Genomic DNA, 22,201 nt, shown 5'->3' on the forward strand with positions numbered 1-22,201 from the left:
ATGGCCAGTCGTATAGTAATTACTTCCACTTAGAGGGGAAAAAGCATTATAATTGTCATTAACACTTTTTTAAGGGGCTACGGAGATACAAAGTTCAAAAGTTATGAACATTTGTAGCAAGTTCGGAAACTCAATTAGTTCCCCCTTTAAATATTTAAAAAATCATCAAAACCAATCTTTTTTTCCTTAGGGGTTAGTTTTACAATTCTTTCACTTATTTTTCGAATAAAACCAGAGTAAAGAATTCAATCCTATGATGAGATCATCCCTATGGATGCCTCTCTCTCTCTCTCTCTCTCTCTCTCTATATATATATATATATATATATATATATAAGTTTTTTTAATGGTACGTCATTTTTCTTGGGGTGAGAACCTCTGCAATGACAAAAAGAAGTGCGATTGAGCACGTTCTTCGGTTCTACAAGTTAAGGGTATTACCACAGGTTTGGTGTGCGTACAGTCCTAAAATTTCTAAATAGGGCTCTAAGTAGATATATTTTAAACATTACATAAGTGTCAGTTCCTTAAAAAAAAGGTACATATTTATAGGTAAATGAACAGATTAGTCATATTCGTATATTTTTACAGGCAACTTACATTACAAGTGAGGTAATTCATGCGGTTGAATCGTAGGAGATGAGCTTTGAAAGACCATTACCTAAAAAAAAGTATGATATTTCAATATCACATTTATGACTGTTGATATTAGTTATGAAAACATTCATAAACCTAAATTTCAGTATTTGACGCTCATAAACATGAAAACATTCGTACAGTGTACAATTGTCTAATTCAAACTATCGAAGTTCAATTAGAATCTTAAAAATTATAACAAATGAGAATTGATGGTTTATATTTGCGAAGTATTTCAGTTGTCATTTTTGCAATGCTTGCTGAAATACTTCTCAAACTTTAATTCAGTAGTCAAAAAGTTGCTTATCTTAGTAACTTTAAATTAGTGCTCTTGAAGATTTTTTGAGTTTTATTTTACTCGTTCTGGAAGCGAAGCTATTGCCCGTAAATTGAACAGTTGTCAAAAAAGATACCTTTTAGATCAGTTATTCCCAAATAGTAGCACTTAGTTTCTAACGAAATTGGGGTACATTTTTTATTTAAAAAAAAAAATCTTTTTAAGAGATTGAATGTATTGAAGAGACAAAAATTCAGAAGTCAGAGGATTGATATATCTCTAGTTGCTTTCTTTGACATTCAATTTGAAAGTCTCTTCTAAAACTGAGTTATAACTATTCTATCCTAGTTCTGAGCAAAAAATAAAGGTGTTATTTGTAAATGCACATCGGTACAAATCACTATCCCCCCCCCCCCAACAAAACCCGAACGTTATATAAAAATAACGGTTCATACTTGTTGCAAACTATGCGTGAATATATTGTATAAAAAAATTCCAAAACTGCTTTATAATTCATTTCTGACTAACTTCTATCAAAAAAAAAAAAAAAAAACATCGTTTTGCTTCATGACTTAAATTTCAAGCAAGCATAAAAAAATATTTATTGCTCTAAATCCTAAATGATATGTACCTGCGTCATGTAATGTATATGATAAACTGTTTATTAAATTAATCATAATAAGTGGCGCAATAATATCTTCTAATACAGTATGTTTACGCTAAAACTCGTTGTGTAATAAAAACCCTTTAAAATTCAAACATTTTTATCGCATTCAAAAGATGCTTCCGATTTGCGTAACGGATTTCACGGTGCCCAAACTACTGTCATATATTTACGCCAAGTTTTATGGCACTTTTACGTGCAACTTTTCCTTTTTTTCAACCTTAACTCATGACCAGAATAATGATGTTGGAACATAAATTTCAAAGAGTGACGAAACGCGTAATATAAAATCTCTAAATGAGTTACCGGAATTCATTTAAAACGCAATTAATATTAATGATTTGAAATATATTTTCAAATCTTTCCCATTTAAAATCGTGTTTCATTTGCAATCGTTTGGCGTTAATCTATTAATTTTTCAGCTGTCTGGAAGGTAAATATGCAAAGTTGATGAAGTTAGTTCAAAGAAGAGTTATTAATAGGAAGATTTTTCATTACCATCCGAAAAATGGAATGTGGAATTCTGGGTAACGGGAAAAACATGTTGCTTGTCATGGACGTATTTAATCTTTGTTTAGGTTTCACGGTTAAAATAATTTCATTTGAAATATCAAATAAAATACTATTTCACATGCGTCGTACATTTTTAACATTTTCCATAGCTTCATGGTAATTTATAGTCCAAAATATCCCATCAAATTTGCTAATTTGTTCCGAGCTCTTGGTTCTTTTTTTTTTTTAATTTCGACATTAGCATTTTTGTCCAATAATTAAATAAAAGAAGGATTTTCTCAATTTAAGCTGCATTTATCAGAACCATGTCGACATTAATTATAACTGAGATCTGCCTCCTAAGTTCTGTCCCTAACTCTTTTATGCTACAAGTATAATTTATACTGTAGAATATTTAAATTCTAAACGTATGTCATGAAAAGAAATGCTTTAACTTAGTTGCAGTTATTACTGAAGAGTACCATATCAATGGCTTCAAATAGTAAAAGTATAAAATTTCAGTAACTTCATTTTATCAATGAGAGTTAGAGTGAATAAAAAATGAAATTCAGTCGAATAGTATCAAATGAATAAATGTATAAAGAGAATAATAGTCTAAGTATCAAATCTCAATAGAATGGGTGATTTATATTCTCTTTCCTAATATGTATTTATAGTTCTGTTATGTATTTATAGATGTCATAAAATAGTACTATAAAATAGGGTTATTTTGTTATGGTATGAATTTTATTCTGAAAAATATTTAAAATGTTTTCTTCCGAAAATCAAATAACAACAAATCTCAAAGATGAAATTTTATGAAAGTTTAAACAATGGGCAAGAACTAACAGATATGTGTCGGGATCGAGTCTGGAACTTCGGGACGTACGGTTAATTTAAACAAACAGCTGCTCTTGAAGCATAAGCCCGGTTGCACTTCAACTAAACTATTAATGAAAAAATATATCATGTGACCCACTCAGTGAAATACGTGTTTAAAGCATAAGATAAAACAATTCTTTGTTAAGAAATGCTGTAAAAATTTATTTTTACATTTTTTTCACTTCATGTAAACGATTCTATGTTTTTCGTTAGAGAACATTGTTTTTACGGTAATAAGCCGCAAGATCTCTTTTTTAAAGCTTTTATTTCTTTGCTTATTATGTTTTTCAAGGTTGTACAGTATCGAGCAAAAGCTTACAAAACATTATGCCTGTCCTACAATCTGTAAAATGTTAGCTTAAGATAACAACAATTAAATAAGACTTTAATCAAGTACAATGCGGTTTTGATCAAGTTTTTATTGTTTTGTGCTTCTTGGTCTTTTTTTTGAAAGCAGCAAAGGCTGTAGGCACTGAGTGAAGTTGTGATACCTCCATACAAGAGTACGAAAATATTCCAACTCAAATTTAAGTCAATTAGTTCAGTAAAATCATCCAAAAGAGGTAAAGAGAGTCATTCGGGTCATCCAGGCTTTTTAAGATCAACCTAGATGACCCGAATGACTTTATTTTTTCAGAAAAAGACTAGAGATCGTGGAGGCTGTCCTCTACAGCTTCGGAATAATCCAGTGCTTTTCTTTTACATCCTGGACAAGACAACAACATCTCTAAATCAGACTTCATCTAATCAGAGCCAGAAAAGTAATTTTATTGTTCTAAAAATTCAGCAGGGATGGAAATGTTCCCTTTGAGCAGCGCTAAGAACAGTTAGCATAACGGAGACAAAACATTCTTATCCCCGCCCTTCGAACTAATAAACATGGACATTATGCAATAGAGCATTTCCTATTAATTTCTTATCAAGACAGGGCTTTGGTTCAGTCATTAGGCCTAGGCCTAAGGTAAACAAGGGCTAAAATTCAAAATTTTAAAAACAGAAGAGACTTCTCTCTCTGATATAAGTTTGGCAGATGTAACACTTATTTGTGAGGAAGAAAAAGTAGCATCATTATATCACTATTTTGAACCCTTGTGTGTACCCAAATTCTAAAATTTCGCATTCACTATTGTGTTTTATTTTTCTATCTTTATGCAAATTCACAACAACCGCTTATTTTTATTCCACCAAAATTAAAAAGAGATTGCAAAATTGAATGAACTTTGTATATTCGTGTGCACTCTGTCTGTATGCAGTTAATGAATCTTCCCTCAAAGGGAATCTCCTATCCCGACTGTTTTCAGGGAGGGGATGAGAAAAAATTTCAAAGTGAATTGCACCTGCTCGACTTGAATTTTATGACTATGATGAGTTTTACAAGAATAGCAGTAGGTCTAAAAATACTTTCAGAAAGAGAGCGACGCGAAGGTAGGGACACAAAGCAAAATATCCGAATAAACGTTAAAAGTACAAACAGCGGAAAATAGAGTATTCGTGGAAGATTCCTTTCACCTCTGGCATTGTTAGTCAGGAAGGGGATTTTTTTCTAGTTATTATGCTTATTTAAATCCAATACAAAGTTCTGTTTATGTATTTAAAACGCTTTTTAATTTAAGTTGTGCCTGACTTCATCTTAGAACATTTTAGAAAACCTGCATGAAGTTATAACTTCAGTTATATAAGCTCTTTACTTAATACTTCAGTTATATATACTGAACTTCAGTTATATATTCAGTTATGTATTCCTAAATCTAGGAGACAATTTGCGCAGTTTAATATTTGATGCAGGAGTAAAAGCCAAGCTATTAATGTTTTATCAACCGATTGCCTGCAGTTATTTCTGAAACCGAGGGTCGAATATTTAGTGAACGAAAGTATGCTGACAAGATCATATAAAAGCTTAGAGGTTACTACCTCCATTCTCTAGCATTTGTGACTCGGAGGAAAAAATTTGAAGAGATGATGAAACATTCGACAATGGATTATATTCATTGGTATGATAATCTTAATCTTTAATAAAGCAGGGGAGGCGTGAATCGTATTCTTAATAATATCATTGGCACCATGCTAATCTAACGAATGTGAAAAATCAGGAATTGCGTGATTCAGATTCAGTGTTTTGCCGTAGTACTCAAAAAGGGTTACCTACTGGCTGTAACTACTTTAAACGGTAGTTTTACACTTAAAATAAAGACATTGAGAGTTACTTAACGCGTCATGTGGAAAAAAATATTGTTTTAGCTCTCTTCTGAAAAGTGCCGATTTTCACATTCGTTTGTTTAACATGGTGCCGACGATAAAAATAATTTAAGTGTTACTGAATGCGTAAAAATTAATAACCCCCTCTCGCAGAAAATACTATTTAAGTAAAGAGCTTATTAGAATAAGAACAATATTAAAATCGCAGTCCCACCCTAATTCGAAAATAACTTGATGGAAATGCGCAATACAAGGTTACTTAAAATAATAACTAAAAAAATCGCTTTGAAGAGCACCCCTTTCCCGATTTCCAAACTTACTAGTACCAACTTGCACAGCTATGGGTGCTGAAGGGCTCCTGAGTGTTGCAAAACGGCATGTTTGCTCGTTTGAAATGTAGTTTTCAAAATTTGTAGTCTCAAGAACAATATTGCACTTTAGTTACACGCCTGAACTCAGTTTAGCCCAGGACTATTGCTGAAAAAGAAACCCATATATCGGTTGTTCTAATTAGTTTTGAAAATTGGCTCCAGCTTAATCTGATGCAGAAAAAACCCCGTTTGAGTTAAGGGGCGTGGGAAACCTTTTATTGGTATAATAGGCAATTTATGGAATTTTAGCAGAAAAGAAATCACAAAGAAGGTAATTCGAAATTTAAAATAAACGTCCGTGGTGCAAACCCACGGAACTTGAAGTAATTTTGTACCACATTTCAAGGCTGTAGATGGTATGGGGTCTCCTAGATGCAGGCCCACCACAGACAGAATTTCACAATTTCTTTGATGTCACTTCTTTTAAAACATTGAGAAAAAGTGTCCCAATAGAAACTAATGTAGGACATTTTTCCAATATGAAAAAAAAAAAAAAACATATGTATAAAAGAATCCGATACACTGAACTGATTTAAATTTAGGTGCCTGAAAAACTTTACAATATAAAATGTTATAACAGAAGCGACTTTATTTTAGGTTCGAAAAAATATTATCGGGGTCGGAAAGTATTGTCATTTTCCACACATATATGTACAAATTTCTACCAAGTTTTAATTTTCATTCAATGTTGTTTTAACATCTTTATCAACATCCTTCTGCTCACATAGTGCACAAATTTTTCATTTTGCGTCGATGAAAATCAACTGGTTTTTACTGAGTTAAAGCAATTTATCTGGAGAGAGCATTTCAGTTATTTGCTAAATTTTTATCATTATTGTATAAAGGACATTTTGTTCTAGAGAGTGCTATAGCGATCTTAAGAAGTGGAAATCAGATGGAAAATGTCGGGGGAGTATTGTCCAGCGATTGTGTACAGAAAAAGCGTAATTCTGAAAAATATCTTTGCAAGACCATACTGCTCATACCATACCCATGTCGAACGCTTAAAAAAAAATCTTGGTGACTTGTCTTACCCACCGTATCTATCGACATAATAAAACTTGATTTGTTTTGTTTTGTTTTAATCGTTATTAGCAAGGAACAAAAAATTTTAATAATAAACAAAATGACTTTTCCAGACATTTTTCTTCAAAACAAAATGATTTTTATTGATCTGTGTTTCTAAGTTTGTAACAAACGTGGTAAAAGGTAGTTGATATCGAGGGAAATTTCATAATTAAAAAAATAGTTTATTTATTAGAAAAATAAACGTCCTCCTTCTAGATAATCATAATAATGTTTGATTATTTAATTTATGATTTAAAATTTTAAGAGAAAGCAAATTCCGCAAAATATATTCCTTTTATGAACGTAGTAAGGATTTACTTAAGTAAAACAATGGACTTAAATAAGGCTAAAATTGTTTTACACAAGATGAACATTTCATAAGTATTAGGTTTTCAGAAAATTTGTTTTCTGTTATGTACATTTATAATAATGAAGGTTTTGCCCGCAACATTTTCAGGATCTTTATAAAGTGAACCACACAAAATAATAATTTTAATTACGCTTCTTAATTAAATTATGATATTAAGAAAGTGCAGTTTAGAATCACACATTTAATTATGATAGACTAAAATTTCGCTTTGTAACTACTTAGGCATTTAATTAAGTTAGCGTGCAACATTTTCGACGGAAACAACACAGAGGAAAAAACGTTGCTCTGAAAAATACTCGTAAATGTTTATTCTTTTATATTTAATGATATGACATTTCACAAAACACTTTTAAACAGCAAAAAACAAACGTGGCTTGCTTTTGAAATTTCGTCTTAATATTTATTGTAATTTAAATTTTAGTATACTTTAATTGCGAAAATTTGACTAATTGCCCATAAAAGTGGTCTCATAAAGCTTTAGAAATTTAATTACTTTTCCCATTTATGTTTTAATTACGGTTAACTTATGCTTCTTTGTTTAATTCAAAACTTGTTAAAGCACTTTGAAAATCTGAGAAGAAGGAATGCAAGAGCCTTTGTGATATTTTAACAAATTTCCCTCAAGAGGAGCAAGAGAATAATAGGAATTTACGTAACTTTAAATGTTTCAACACATTTTTCGGTATAAAACTTAAGTAACAAAGTCCTGGTTTTCAACATCTATAAATAGTGTCATATAATGATATTTTGAGTTAAAAAAACAATATTAATTTTTTGTTTGGATTTGTTGGTTTGTTGATGCGTATCAAAAGTAATGTATAGAGTTATACTTTCATTCTATGCACTTTGAAGCAGCAACTACCAATGTCAAAGCATAAGTTAAAAAAAAAAAAAAGAAGGGAGAAAAAGTTTCTAAATTTTTTTTGGCTCTATCTATTTTTCCAGAGTACAGCAAAATATTAAACTCTTCAAGAGATTATTGTCTCATGCTACATCAGGAATGTACATGCTACTATTACGTGCGTCAGAGCGCACATAATCCAATTTTTCCTCACAGCTTTGAGGTCGTTTTGGCTCAGTGGTTAAAGCACTGAGTTGGCATCAAAGATCCTCGGATCAAACCCTGTCACGGACACGCCTTACTCACCCGCCACGTCCACATCGGTACGCCACACCACTTTAACTTGAACTACAAGTGGCATTGCTTTGCTCTAAATAAAAATAGTAACTGTTGAAAACGCAAGGGTTATGGGATTTAAATAGATAGGATTACTGCGAATAAATGTTACGGTGCTGATTAACATTAACTGTTGTTTTACGAAAAAGTTTTCTTCTATTTGGACATATTTGTATCATTGATTAAGTTTAACTAAAATCGGTCATTGGTATTGTTGCTACAAGGTACAGGTTTAAAGCTATGACACCAGTACAACCGAACTACCCTGATAAATGTAAATTTAACATTATTGTAAAATAAGTTCAAGGCAAATATATCATGCCCTTTGCATTTATTCAAGGGTACCGTCCTTGTAAAATTAAATGTTTACAAATGTATTACCTGCCAGTAAACTAAAGCTAGCGTTATTAGTTTCAACGTCAATGCTTGAGATGGACAGCTTAGTTTAAATAGATACAAGCAGTATCGTCACAACGAGATGATGGGATGAGGGTGATGTAGTGACGTCCTTCCGGGGTTGGGGTGACACCCAAAATGCATTAAAGAGTTTACAGAAAATATAATTTTTTTATTTTTGAAAGTTCCAGTAAATGTTAAATTGCGTATAACCTATAAAACCCAGTAGCATCCGGGGGAGGGATATACCGGGTGTCATACTTCTTGGGTTGAAACCCGAAATATATTTGCAAGTTGATAAAAATGTAATTACTTCAGCTCTGGAAATTTCTGACAACACTTTTAATTATATTTAATCTATCCAACGCATTAGTAACACTAATGGGGTAGGGAAGGGGCTGCGTTTGCATTTGGGGACGCCTCTTTGAGAGTTGCAACCCATGTGGATCAAAGTGTTAGTGAAAAATATCTGAAATTCTAAGATTCTTTTCTCCCATTACTTCAAAATACATTTAGCTCATCAAACCGCTACAGAAGAAGGGATAACATCCAAATGAATTTAAGAAATCATACAAAAATATAAATACTTTAGGTCTAAAATATTTTCCCTATATTTAAAAATATATATTTGATCCATTAAACGTTATATTTCTTATTTCTAATAATAAGGTCATCACACAACTCTTGTCACTTTTTTACAACTCCTTTCGTCCAATTTCTTATTCGTTCAGACGAAAAAAAAAAAGCACGTGGCCTTCTTAAATACTTGCTCTGGAGACGGTATGTTCGAAAACTCTCGTATCATAATAACTTGATTTGTTCTTCATTATTTCAATAACCTGTTGGAATATGTAGAATTGTTAAGTATGTTTATAAATGTTTATGTTTGCATGTGTGGCGACGCATTTTTCTTTCCTTTCAAGCGAGAAAAGGGGTATGAAACGTAAAGGATTTTTTTTTGCTTTAATTTTATAAAATTTCTGTTATCCGCTAGTTATTTGGAATATAATTCAAAAAACCTTGTTTAGAGTAATGCATTGAATGGCTAGCGTGACGTTGTAAAGAATCCGTAATTGTTTCCGACGATATCTTCCATATATTTTTTCATGTGTTTGGTCTCACTACTTTAAAATCTATCCACTATCGGTGACACTTGATGAGATAGTCCTATGGTTTTTTTTATTTTAAATTTTAAATTTGCAAAAGCATCTCCAGGGTTTCGCTTTTTAAGTTAAAAAAACAAACGCATAAATATTTTTTGTTCTGTCTTGTATTCACTTAAAGTATAAAACCGTAGCAATATTAAGAGAACGTACTTGAAAAAAAAAAAAAAAAATTCTTTTCTTATATTCAGTAAATTACCGCCCATTAGCCAGGGCTAAAGCAGAAATACGTGAAATACACCGCCAGCTCAGTCATTTCCAGCCGAGGACTGCAGTGCTCTGAGTGCTAATAAGCACGAAACTGCAGTCCTCGGCTGGAAATGACTGAGCTGGCGGTGTATTTCTCTTGTTTCTTTTCTTGTTAAGAAGCAGCGTTGGATTTTTGCAAAACTTATACAAGCATACCTTTCCTTTAGACAAAATGTATTAGTTGTATTGATTTATTTTTTGTATTCTTTAATAATTGATAAATTACTTTCTTCCATCTAATAATCGGGGTGTTTCCTTCAGTTAAAAGTACTACGTTTTGTCACTAAAATTGATAGAATAAACAAAAAAAAAAGATAACACGGAGCGAACAAAAACTTTACTTATCCCAAAGCTTAATTTTTAATTAATTTTTTTAAATCTCCGATTTTGAAGAAAAAAGGCGTTGTCTCGATGACGTCACAAATGATCTACTTTGGCGCATCTTTCTACCGCGTTTCCACGTTATGATAATCAAAAAGCGAATTAAATATTGTGCTCTTTGAATTACATCAGTGAATGTCATTTCATCATTTACAATGTGACAGACAGAAGCGTAAACAATGAAAGCGCCTCGATTAATATATATGTTTTTGAATATTAAACTTAGTCAAGTTATTTAAAAAAAAAGGTCAGATCCTATGTCTTTAAGCATAATCTTTCAGTAAAAAATACTTTTAAAAATTTCGGAAACGACCCCATTATTAAATACTTCTTTTTTGCACAATTTAATACTGCTCCATCGTTCCGTGAAGTATATTTCTTCCAGAAATTGGAACTTATTGTTTAACTTATATATTAGATGAAAAATATTGCATGATAATTGGCAACTTAGATACATATTTATAATTTAAGAATGTTGAAACTTATTTAAATGACAATATTTAAATGTCAAGGCAATTACATATACAAAATTACTTTTCCACACTAAGATTTTTATAAGTATCAAGCGACTTAGTAAAATTTTTCTTTATATGCCTTTTATAAATTTATCATTTTTCAGAAAAGGACATCAGAAAGGAGGTTAATGTTTTAAATAGAAGGAAGGGAAACTAATTACTATTGATTGACGCAATGCGTAATTTCGTTCTTCTCTCAATTTTTGATAATAGAATTATGAGAATTCAAATATTTTTTGCCTGATTTGAATAAACAAATAGCTTTTTGCAAAAGCATGATTTTATCATGAGTAAATATTTAATTGTTTGGAAAAACTATACATAGGGAGGCGTATATTGTGTAGTTTATAAAATCCAAGTAATACAACAAACAAGTAAAATTTAACAAAAAGAAAATGATTACAATGCCATGTTTGAAAACTAGCCTTACGCTGAAGACATTCATGCACAAAATTACATTTATTTTATAACTGACACTTTTACAAACGTACAGCAGTGTTTTAGGGGCAAATTTTGTTTTTCGTCACAGTAAAAATACAAAACAGATGTATATAGTTTTGATATAATTGATTAAACTAACAAATTATTTTAACATATGCTTTTATGTTTGCGATCGAAAATTTACTTTTTCTATTTTGTCTAAAATGTGTATATACACAAGTTCTGTAAGTTTATTTAAATTCGAGCTTCGCCCTCCCTTTCCCTTGTCAAAAACTCACAATTTCGTGAACCCCTCTCCCCCCTAAAAGCGTGACATCATTTTTTATGGAAATCTTCATAATTTGCTTTCGTTAAAGAAAAAACTGAAAATTATTTATTGTTGTGCAGATAAAAGGTCATATAACCAATAACAGAACATTTGCCGAGGAAATTATGATTATTTTTTGAAATTTAGTGGTACATTTAACGAAAAAATATGTAAAGCATTGAACACCTGAAATGAGAGAAAATATTAAGTAGCTATAAAGTATAAAAAAATTGCAGTCGCAGGGTCAATTAATATAAGCGCATTAATGAAACAGCGGAATAGGGGACCAATTGTAACATTAAAGATTTCTGTGGAAATAATTACGTAGAAAACATATCTGAGGAAGAAAAGCGCATGTAATAAAATAGTCTTAAATAAGTACAGTGCTGAAAATTTTGCATAGAGCATTGGTTTGAAAATCTTTATCGAGATATAGCAACAAGCTTTGGCTCGTAGCTTTTATTTTTCAATAATATTTTATTAAATAATAAGAGAGAGGAACCTGTAGACTGAATAACTTACAACAAATAAATATCTTTGTGTTGAAAATTAAATTAACCAATTAACCAACGTTTTGAAGCACAAACTTTGCAAATATCTGCAGACGCGTGTTTCGGTGTTACAAGGAAAGCCTTTTTCAATGGAAAGGAGTGTGAGCTTCCGGATGTAGCACCGAGTGAGCTTCTTATACAACTGAAACACGTGTATGCAGTAATTTGCAATGTTTATGCTTTTCGCTTTCTTCGGATGGCTTTTATCCAGAAGCTCACACTTTTTGAAAAACCTTGTAACACCGAAACAAATGTGTGCAGTAATTTGCAATGTTTGTGCTTTTGGCTTTCTTCGGATGATTTTTCATCTAGAAGCTCACACTTCTTGAAATACGTTGTAACACCGAAACACATGTCTGCAGTAATTTGCAATGTTTGTGCTTTTGGCTTTCTTCGGATGATTTTTCATCTAGACGCTCACACTTCTTGAAAAACGTTGTAACACCGAAACACGAGTCTGCAGTAATTTGAAATGTTTGCTTTTGGCTTTCTTCGATTGATTTTTCATCCGGATGCTCACTCTTCTTGAAAAACTTTGTAAGACCGAATCACGTGTGTGCAGTAATTTGCAATTTTTGAGCTTCAAAACTTTAGTTTATTGATTCATTTATGTAACTTATCTTTATCTTAAGACTTTTAAAAATAAAAAAAAACAATTGGAGCATCTTATTACCCTCGTTTTCTTGATGTATTAGAACAAGTGAAACAAGTATTAAAAAAATGAACTTATGTATCGTGCTAATGATTTCATTTCTTGCGCAATAATGCAAATATGATGTTATTAGGACATCATAAATTAAAAAGAAACTACGGGGGCAAAACGAAGCAGTTGAGATTTGATTAGTATATAATTGCACACCCTTAGTCCCTGCAAATTAAAATGATTTATTTAAAGCGAAATTTTTATAATTAAACATGATCTCTGCCATTAAAAATGATCTTTCTACAATGAAGTTTTATACATCTATCCATTCGTTTTGGTATTTTTATGCAGCGAAATGGAATATTCATCTACTTAGCTCTTCGAGTAGATACAAGTAGGAGAACAGTAATCATCATAAATATATTTCGGAACAAGCACATATAAATGCAAATAATGAGGACACATTCTTTTCACCACTTGAAGAGTTTCTTTTGTAGAAAACTCGAAATGCGATTCTAGAAATTTCAGTTTGCTTTTGAGAACAATCCTCTTCAGCTCAACTCTCTGAAGTGAACCATATTATTTTTTTTTCTTGTTATGATTCGACTCCAATACAGCAGATTCGTCTAAGTAAAATGCATCCTCTGTAATTGCATGCATGTAAACAAAGAAAGCAATTTATTCACAAAAACGCCTGCATATATCAGTTATTCAACTAAAAGTAAAAAGTTTAAATCCGTGAAATCGAAAGAGAGCCTATTGTCTTGCTGCGTAACAAGAGAACAGTTACATTAATTGATAATTCTTTGAAAAACGGAATAATTTATATTGTTTACAGAAAAGAAGTTGATTTGATTTTTAGGTTATAATTGAAAAGTTTCGTAAGACGTATCGTTTAAATTTCTCATTAAGGGTTTTAAAAAAATGTTATGTATTCTCGAAGCAATCAACGAAACAGAATGACTTTTTTTAATTTAAGTGCGCAATTATTTTTCTGATAAATCATTAATTTTGAAATTTTGGAAGTACAGATCATTATTTATGGGAAGAATAGTCTCTTTATTTTAATTAAAAAAAAATTCTCTTATAGTTCTAAATGCTACCTTGAAACGAACAACAGTAATTTAATACGTTTCCTTCATTGTTATTTAATAAATATTCAGTTAAATACTCATAAGTGGCTTAATTGAAAAAAAAACATTTCATCAATATACGAATCTTAAAAAGCTGTAGGTCTAATATTTTGTAATTTCGAAGAAAAAATGCTTTGTTCCACTCGTCTTAAATGCAGCTAACATGTAGCATTGCCCAAGCGTAAATCACCGATCTGAATAAAACTTAGCACATCGATGGTACACTTAAGAATATTGAACCCCTATCTTATTTTATCGGCAGTAAATACTTTGAACGGAGTGACATTTACCGCAAAATATTGGATAATTGGGGTATTAGAGGCTACATTATTCTTTTATTTTGAATTTTAATTACAAAAATACAAATAATGATTGAAAATTTGAAATGACTAAACAAACTCAAGTTGAGGTTTTCAGGTTTCAAGTCAAACCCGCTTACTAGAATATTCGTTAAAAGAATATCCCGCTTAATATAATACATTTTCAATGAACCAGATCAATATAATGTGTTATTTTGATACCGGTTAATGGAATATCCCGCTTATTAAAATATTTTTTCGTGGCAAAATGGTTATTCCATTAAGCGGGTTCAATTGTATTTATAGGGGTAAATCATCCCTCATAATCTTATCCCATCGAGGGGCTAGTTGCCTATGAACAATTCCATGTAAGACAAATCACCTTATTGACCTCACCCTTTTCGATTTCAATAAAATTTGACATGAAGGACAAATACGATTAAATTTTTAGATTTCTATTTTGAAAATTGTTGAAAATATAGACCTTTAAAAAACTCAAAATGGATCAAAAATTGAAAAGCGTGTTCTCACAAATGAATGTAACGTCTCTTCTAATTGTAGTAAAATCAAAACTCTAAGTCATTCTAAAGCTAAAACATAGAGCTTTTTATTGATATCTTACATGACCGTATTACGATAGAGCTTTTTATCAAGGTGACGGGGTAAGATTGCGAAGGATGATTTATCCCTATCAATAGTATTTTCAGAAAAATCCTGAAAAAATCTTTAGCTTGTTTAGTTATCTCTAATAAAAAATCATTGTTTAAACTTTTGTATTAAACATTCAAATAAAATAATGTATTAACCCTCTAATATCTCAATTGTCAATAAGTGGTAAATTTTACCCCGTTAAAAGTGTTTGTTGCCGATTACAAAAAAAAAACCTGTTCAATATTTTTAAGTGTTCTATTGATGAGCAAAACTTTAATGAAATCGGTGATTCCCTCTTGGGTACTACGGTTGACCTTAGTTTAGTAGAAAGAAAAATTAATTTGAATTTTGACATCTTAAATTCAAATTATGTTTTTCGCAATCACGAGTGTGTGTATGTAGGCGTGTGTGTTTGTGTGTGGGCTGTGGGGGTATGTGTTTGTGTGTAGGGGTTATGTGTATGTGTGTGTAGGCATGTGTGTTTGTGTCTGTGTGTTGGCATAAGTGTGTGGGTAGTTGTGTGTATGAATGTGTGTGTGGGGGGGGTATGTGTATGTGTGTGTAGGCATATGTGTTTGTGTCTGTGTGCAGGCATGAATGTGTGGGTAGTTGTGTGTATGTGTGTGTATGTTTTTGTGTGTGTATGTGTGGGTGTCTGTATGTATGTATGTATGCGTGTATGTATGTGTTTGTATGTGTAGATGTATGTAGGTGTAGGTGTATGTGTGTATGTGTTTGTGTGTGCGTATGTAGTTGTGTATATATGCGCGTGTGTGTAGGACATGGAAGCAACCTGAAGACGGCTTTCGCTATAGGAGCAGCATCATGAGGAGCCCGTTGACGGTGATGGTGCGGAGGGTGGCGGTGGGAAAAATCAAAAGACGCCAAAAACAGTCAAATGAGAGCAATAAGCAATCGTGATTACTCAAAAAAAAAAAAAAACTGTAAAAGAAAAATGCAAAGCAAAAACAAAACCATCGTTCTACAGTTTAAACAAAATAATTAGATTTTAAAAGTTAACAATACGTTTGTAGAAACGGATTTAAATTTATATTCGTAACGTTTAAGTACTTAAAACACACTAATTTTCAAGACGTAAAGAAAGAAAGGGAAAGTGAGAGGCAGTATCAGCAAAGATTTTGTTTTACTTTTTTTTTTGCATGTTTGTCATCTTTTACACTTTATCTTTATCGTACAAACTTGCTTATTTAGTTTCCACTGAAAATAAAGGATGAGATAAGTGTCGAATTAAAAGATTACCCTATCGTTAAGGAACTCAAAGCGCATTTCTTCAAATAACTCAAAATGCTCATTTATGAAGGTACTGCACCTTACCTGCCCACGGCAGCATAAAACAGTAACTGGGTCATTCCACCGCCCCCTGCGGGACAAACGCTTAAATTTCATTAACATTTCGTCATATCTTTTAATATTCTAATGAAACAGGGGTAAGCAATATTTTTAATAATTTCATTTGATGCAAAGATACTCCTGACACAATTGAATTTTTATTAAACAATTTTGTCCTTTGAAATAAAATTTATTTACATGGGTCACGTGCGCGACATCCAATGTCAATTCTGATAACTAGCTTATGAACAAGCTAATATTTTTGCTCTATTAATACAGCAAAGACGAAACAAATTGTAGTTTTTGAAAGCTATGGTTCCAACGTAAAGAAAACATATCTCATTAGTTTAGAAATAAGTATTTAAACCATTGAAAAAAAATATGCATATGCCCATTGCATTGAAAATGGTCATTTGTCCCGCACGTGACGGTTCCTATATTTCATAAAAAAGAAATAATTATGGAAAAAAGTTTTAGCTTAAGAAGTCACACATGCGTTTGAGATTTCTTAAGCAACAATATTTTGTTCATCATCCTTTTAAATTATTATTTTTTATGAAATTTATGAAGCGCCACGTGCGGGACAAAATTACCGTTTTCCGTAGAATGTCCCAACTCTTTATCTTACGTCTGTTCTAGCTTAGTTATAAAATCATCAAATCTTAGGTATCTCTAGAGCAAACTAAAAAAACAATCGACGAAGGAAAATTGTTTTTGAACTAAGAATTACAGTAAACAATTGACAATGGAAGGAAATTATCAAACAAATGCAATCTAAAATATAAGCAATGCTAATGTGAATATTATCATTATCGAACTTCACATTCAGGATATCAGCACGGCAGAAATATTTGTTCACTAATTTTAAAATTTCTTTTGAATGCACTAATTTTGGGGGCAGCTACTACCATAGCTTTATCGCGCTTACGAAAACTAAACTGCAAATAATGCTTTACATTGGATTAAAGATAGACTTTCGTTTAAAAACATATACATCATACTTGTTATTTAATCTCTTTTTAGCCTCATTTCATGTAAAAGTTAAAAAAGGAAGACGGAATAAAAAACCCTAATTGTATCGCAAATATATTCTTACAAAAAAAAAAAAAAAAAAAAAAAGAAAGAAAGAAAGAAAAAGAAAAAACACGAAAAATAATAGTAAAAGTCAAAAACGAAAATTGTTGTATAAATATTGACGGATGAAAAGTTTAGAAGTAAGGAAATGCAATAAAGACATGTATGCCTGTTGGTCTGTCCTTAATAATGCCTGAATTAAAATGTGAACTAAATATTGATTTTTGTTTAAAAACTATCGTTTAAGACACATCATTCTCATGTTTTATTTTCTGATTTGAACAAGTTTCAATTCTGTTTTGAAAAGTAAAAATCATATTAATAATTTCTATAATGAAACTTTTAACTGAAAGGCCGATTTCTTTTGAAAAAACTTGAAATAAAATAATTTTTGAATTAAAATATTAAAGGGGGGATTTGACGCTTATGTCAATCCGAAACTGAAGCCAAGATCACTTTAATTTGCTTATTTAATGTGAAGTGTTAATTGCTTTTTCAAATGTTATGACAATTGTTTTTCAGAAGTTATGTCTTGCTCTTTTCTCTTAGCTACTTTTTTTTTCTATAACTATATATTAAACGCAAGATTAGCAAACCAGTGTTATTGCATTTTCCCTCTGACATGTAAATAATTCATCACACATAAAAAAATCAAATTATTCATCCCACTATTTTTTTCCCTTTCTTATGAGGAAGATGGTGCTTATTTACATGCAATTTTAATTTAAAAATAAAACTATTCGCGTCCGTTTCTTCGCTTTCGTAGTTTATTCAGCGAAATCGACTCAAAACCAATTGTGATTTTGTTGCTTATGTTAGTATCAAATCTTGAAACAACAGCTCTATAAATTAGTAAATCGTACAACTATGGCAAAAATGTCGAAAACACAAGTAGTAGTGTTTTTTTAATTAAAGAATTAGGCAAATGGCTTTTAGAAACACAATGCATTGCATTTCTCCCACTCAAATAAATGATTGTTGAAATCATTCGCAACAAACTAAATTTTAACAAGCATATGCGCAAAGCTTTTTTGCTCACATACTGATTAAGATACTGAACGAAAGAACAATATAGTCGAAGTAAACAACTTTCTGTATAAATATGTAGAACGGCAAATAATGAGGAAGGAAACTCTTTTTCGTACTTAAGAATTTCCTTTTGTGCCAGATGGAAGATGCGTTTGGGGAATTTTCTATTTATTCTGAAGATGAGTTCTCTAGTTTGTTGGAAAATCTCCTTTTCAAAAAAGTCATATTAATTTTGCGAACGCTAGATATTTGCCATTGTTATTATTTCGTAGGTCTTAAGTTTCATCTTTTGTAATTTTTAGACAGCAACAGTAAATTAAATTTTACTGGTGGTAGCTATTGAAAAATAATAGCAAGAACTACTTCTTACAAGCTTTATTAAAGAATAGGATTTTACAACTAATTGATGGTTGAAAAAATGTAACAATTAGTTTCGTAACTAAAAAGACTGACTGTTTGGTTTTAATTTTATCATTTTACGAATTAATTGTAGGGAAAAATAATTTATATGTTGTTTCATAACGCTGGAGATTTAAATTTTAATTTAAGCAATACGAACGCTTGCTGATTGTTAAATTTTTTAATGATGTAAAGCAGACATATATATGTTTTCATTAAAGGTTTAAAAAATATATTTATTTTATTTTTTCATTTTTTTTTGGTAAAAATATATACGTGTTTAGAAATTCTTTTAAAATATTCAAATATTTTCATTAATTATAAATTATATTTAAAACGAATTAAAGTTTTCAGTTTCGAGCAATAAAGGTGAAGTCAAAAAATTCATATTTTTTTTCGGTTTCAGCAAACATTATTCATCGCCAGAAATAATGTACCGTATTTCTTTAATCCAATCATTTCAAATTAGATACAATATGTACTTTATTTTTTTGTATTGCTATGTTTCGAAGTTAAATTTAAAAAAAAAAGAAAAAAAAACGATTTTTATAATTTTTCTACTATATAAAAATAAAGAAAATCCAGAAGAAGAAGTTTAAATTATGTGGTTTTTTTTTCTCTGCGGATAAGTACTATGCATATCACCGACGCTTTTAAATAATGGCATATTAGCAATTCCATTTTCTCCGTATTGATTAATATTTTCTTTGTGGAGCGCTTTTTCGCGATCTTCCTTTTACAACAGAAAACTATGACACTTCCCAACGTTACATAATAAAGAGTAACATAATATATCACTACACATAATAAACTTTTGAAACTAACCCCTACGAATTCATTATTTTATTTAGGATTTTAATGTGTACGTGAGAAAACAACAAAAGAAGGGGAATTATCTCAAATTTTAAAAAGAGCCAGTTTTTTAAGTTCCTGTGCAAGCTGACAGATTCCACTATTTTTAAATAATGGCACAGCAGTTTCTCCCAACTCCTAGACATCATTTACATTTTAAAAATACTTCCTAAACTTTGGCTCATTAAGACATTAAGTCCTTAAATGGCATAAAACTTAATTCATTGTCATGTCAAAGCACATGAATGGGGAGAGGTTTGGTCTCTTGCCAAAAGCTTAAGAAGACAAATACGCCTTTTGCAAACTTTGGTCTAGTTTCAGGAGAAATCCAGTTAAGTGATATCTTTTGAGGTCAAGCGCGTTATTTGAAATGAAAAACTTCTATTAGAATGAAAAAAATAAGTTTCCGACGAAGCCCTTTCCAGTTAGGAGTGAAATAAATAGTTTCTTCTGCTGTTATATTAGAAGGGGTTCTTTTAATAGAACGAAAAGTTTTTGCTTTAAAAGTATCAAATGTGTTACGGAGATTTCTCCTCTGCATGCTTTTAGAATACAAAATCAGTTCAAACACATTTTTCGGAAGATCTATCGAATACCGGTGGCCGTACAGAAGTTAAACTGGGAAAAAATGTAACACAAACGGGTTTGGAATTTTATACATAAAGCTCCGAAGAAGACACTTTCGATGAAACAGACGGTCACAGTTACGGAAAATCGTGGATGGAATATTGCTTTTATGGTATTCTTTTACTCTTCCCTTGCTCAGATATTAATGTAACTTATTTTCCCTAAAAGCTTTTCAGATAGTCATATCCAACTTGCTAGTTCATTCGGAGCGGAGTTCTGTACGAGAATATTCCGATGAGATATTATTTTTGAAATATGTATGTGCTATTCGAGCAACTGAAGAGTTATTGAATTGTATTGCTGCATGAAAGAAGAAGTCGATGCTGCAATAAAAACTTTAAATTTCAAGTTTTCTTTTTTTTTTTTAAATTTTAATTTCAGAATTCACATTTATCTCTCTTTAGATTGTATATTTCACGTTTTCCATACCTACTTCTAAATAGTTGTCTCTTGTATACTCGCTTATTATTAATATCTCTCTCTCTATTTCCTTTTTTTTTTCATTTTCGGAGCACTTAAACCTCGGTAATTTCATTTTAAAAAGATCCCTGAAAAATAAAAGAGGCCATTTATGCCTGAAAACCGGATGATAGCCTTGAATAGATTCCTATTCTGTATAAATCCATAACAACTTAATTTTGTTAAAAAATAAATAAATAAATAAAACTTTAGTAAGAGCGCAGGTTCCAACCTTCGTATGCAGGAAACAAAAGTGTTGACACGTATCCTCCAAGACAAAAACAAAATTTCTTCGATAATTCTCGAGTCAGAAATAACGACACGAATATTGCCCATTCTGCAAGTTCCTTCCCTTATATCTTACTTCACGTGCGTCGGAGAGCTGCGCATTTCACATCATTTACATAACTCAGGGATGTACGTCTACTATATACATACTACAGGGACATGTTGGAATTCGACGTTATTTTTGCGTTTCGTTTTTTAGCAGAAATCAACTGACTAAGCAAGGTTGTACACTAAAGCTCACGTTCGATAGATGAGAAAAAGACAAAAAAATGAAAAATTTGTGGTTACTGCTCTTTACCTGCCCACTACAGATTACCCCTGCGTATTTGCTCAGTATTCAAAATGACAATCCAATCCTGAAGGAGTGATAAAATTAACTTGCTTTAAAAATATTTCAACCACTTATACTTTACTTCCTAAAACGGATTTCTTCAACAGAAGCACAAAGCTTTTTAATAGCTTCTAAATAATTTTGGAGTTTCTTAGTAGATCAAAAATCTGATTCAAACTTTCAGTTACTAAAAACTATTGACTTATTTGTTTTAAATTGTTTAACATCTGCTGGCATTGAATTTCTGAAAAGTCTAACAATAATTGTTTTTTGTACAGCTTTTCTAAAAGGAAGGCCCATGTATCCTGTTTACTCCAAATAGTCTTCAATCAGCCGTAATTAGTGTCTTAACGGGAGCTTACTGTTTTCATCTTTTATTCACTCAGGATACCCCTTTCAGTTTAAGGACAGATCTTTGTTGGTCGATAGTGGTTTCTTTTCCCTTCCTAGATATTTTTCTCTTTCCTTTGGTTTCTTCTTTCCAAGTAGTCTCTGTACTCTTACGATTTTTTCCGGATGTTTCTTCTGGTCACTGATTTTTTTCCGTCTATTTTCCTCCATTTACGTTGCACTGCTCTGCTTTCACTATTACGTAAAATATCAGAGATCAGTTTATTATCCAAGGAAAATTATTTTCTATGGAAAATATTTAATCTTTTTTTTTGCAATAGAACGTCTTCTAGAGTGAAAATAAATACCCGCAAAATGTTTTACACAAAATATAAGTTTAAAACAAAACGTCAAAAAATTAAAGTGTTTGAATTGGATTAAAAATAATTAAGGTATAAGTAAATTAATTTCATAAAAATTCATAGTCAGAAAGAGAAAGAAAATGCTACGCAAAGAAACTGTGCAACAAAATAACTAACGCATTAAAAATTTATCTTATAAAGTGACTTCAAAGGAGGTTATGTATTCATCTGCGGCTTTT

General features: G+C 31.1%; 1 protein-coding gene across 6 annotated transcripts in view; it reads right to left on the minus strand.

The window, feature by feature from the left end:
- LOC129235098 (insulin-like growth factor-binding protein complex acid labile subunit) overlaps nt 1-22,201 on the minus strand; it is a 178,075-nt gene that overhangs the window by 61,188 nt on the left and 94,686 nt on the right. For 5 of the 6 annotated variants that reach the window (XM_054868782.1, XM_054868777.1, XM_054868779.1 and 2 more), the window contains one exon: nt 600-660. The exons of the other annotated variant lie outside the window; for it this stretch is intronic. The gene's annotated coding sequence lies outside the window, so the exon portion shown is untranslated. The remainder of the gene's footprint in view (nt 1-599; nt 661-22,201) is intronic. 6 annotated transcript variants of the gene reach the window in all.

This window comes from Uloborus diversus, chromosome 2, assembly GCF_026930045.1.
Source record: "Uloborus diversus isolate 005 chromosome 2, Udiv.v.3.1, whole genome shotgun sequence".
Classification (NCBI taxonomy): domain Eukaryota; kingdom Metazoa; phylum Arthropoda; class Arachnida; order Araneae; family Uloboridae; genus Uloborus; species Uloborus diversus.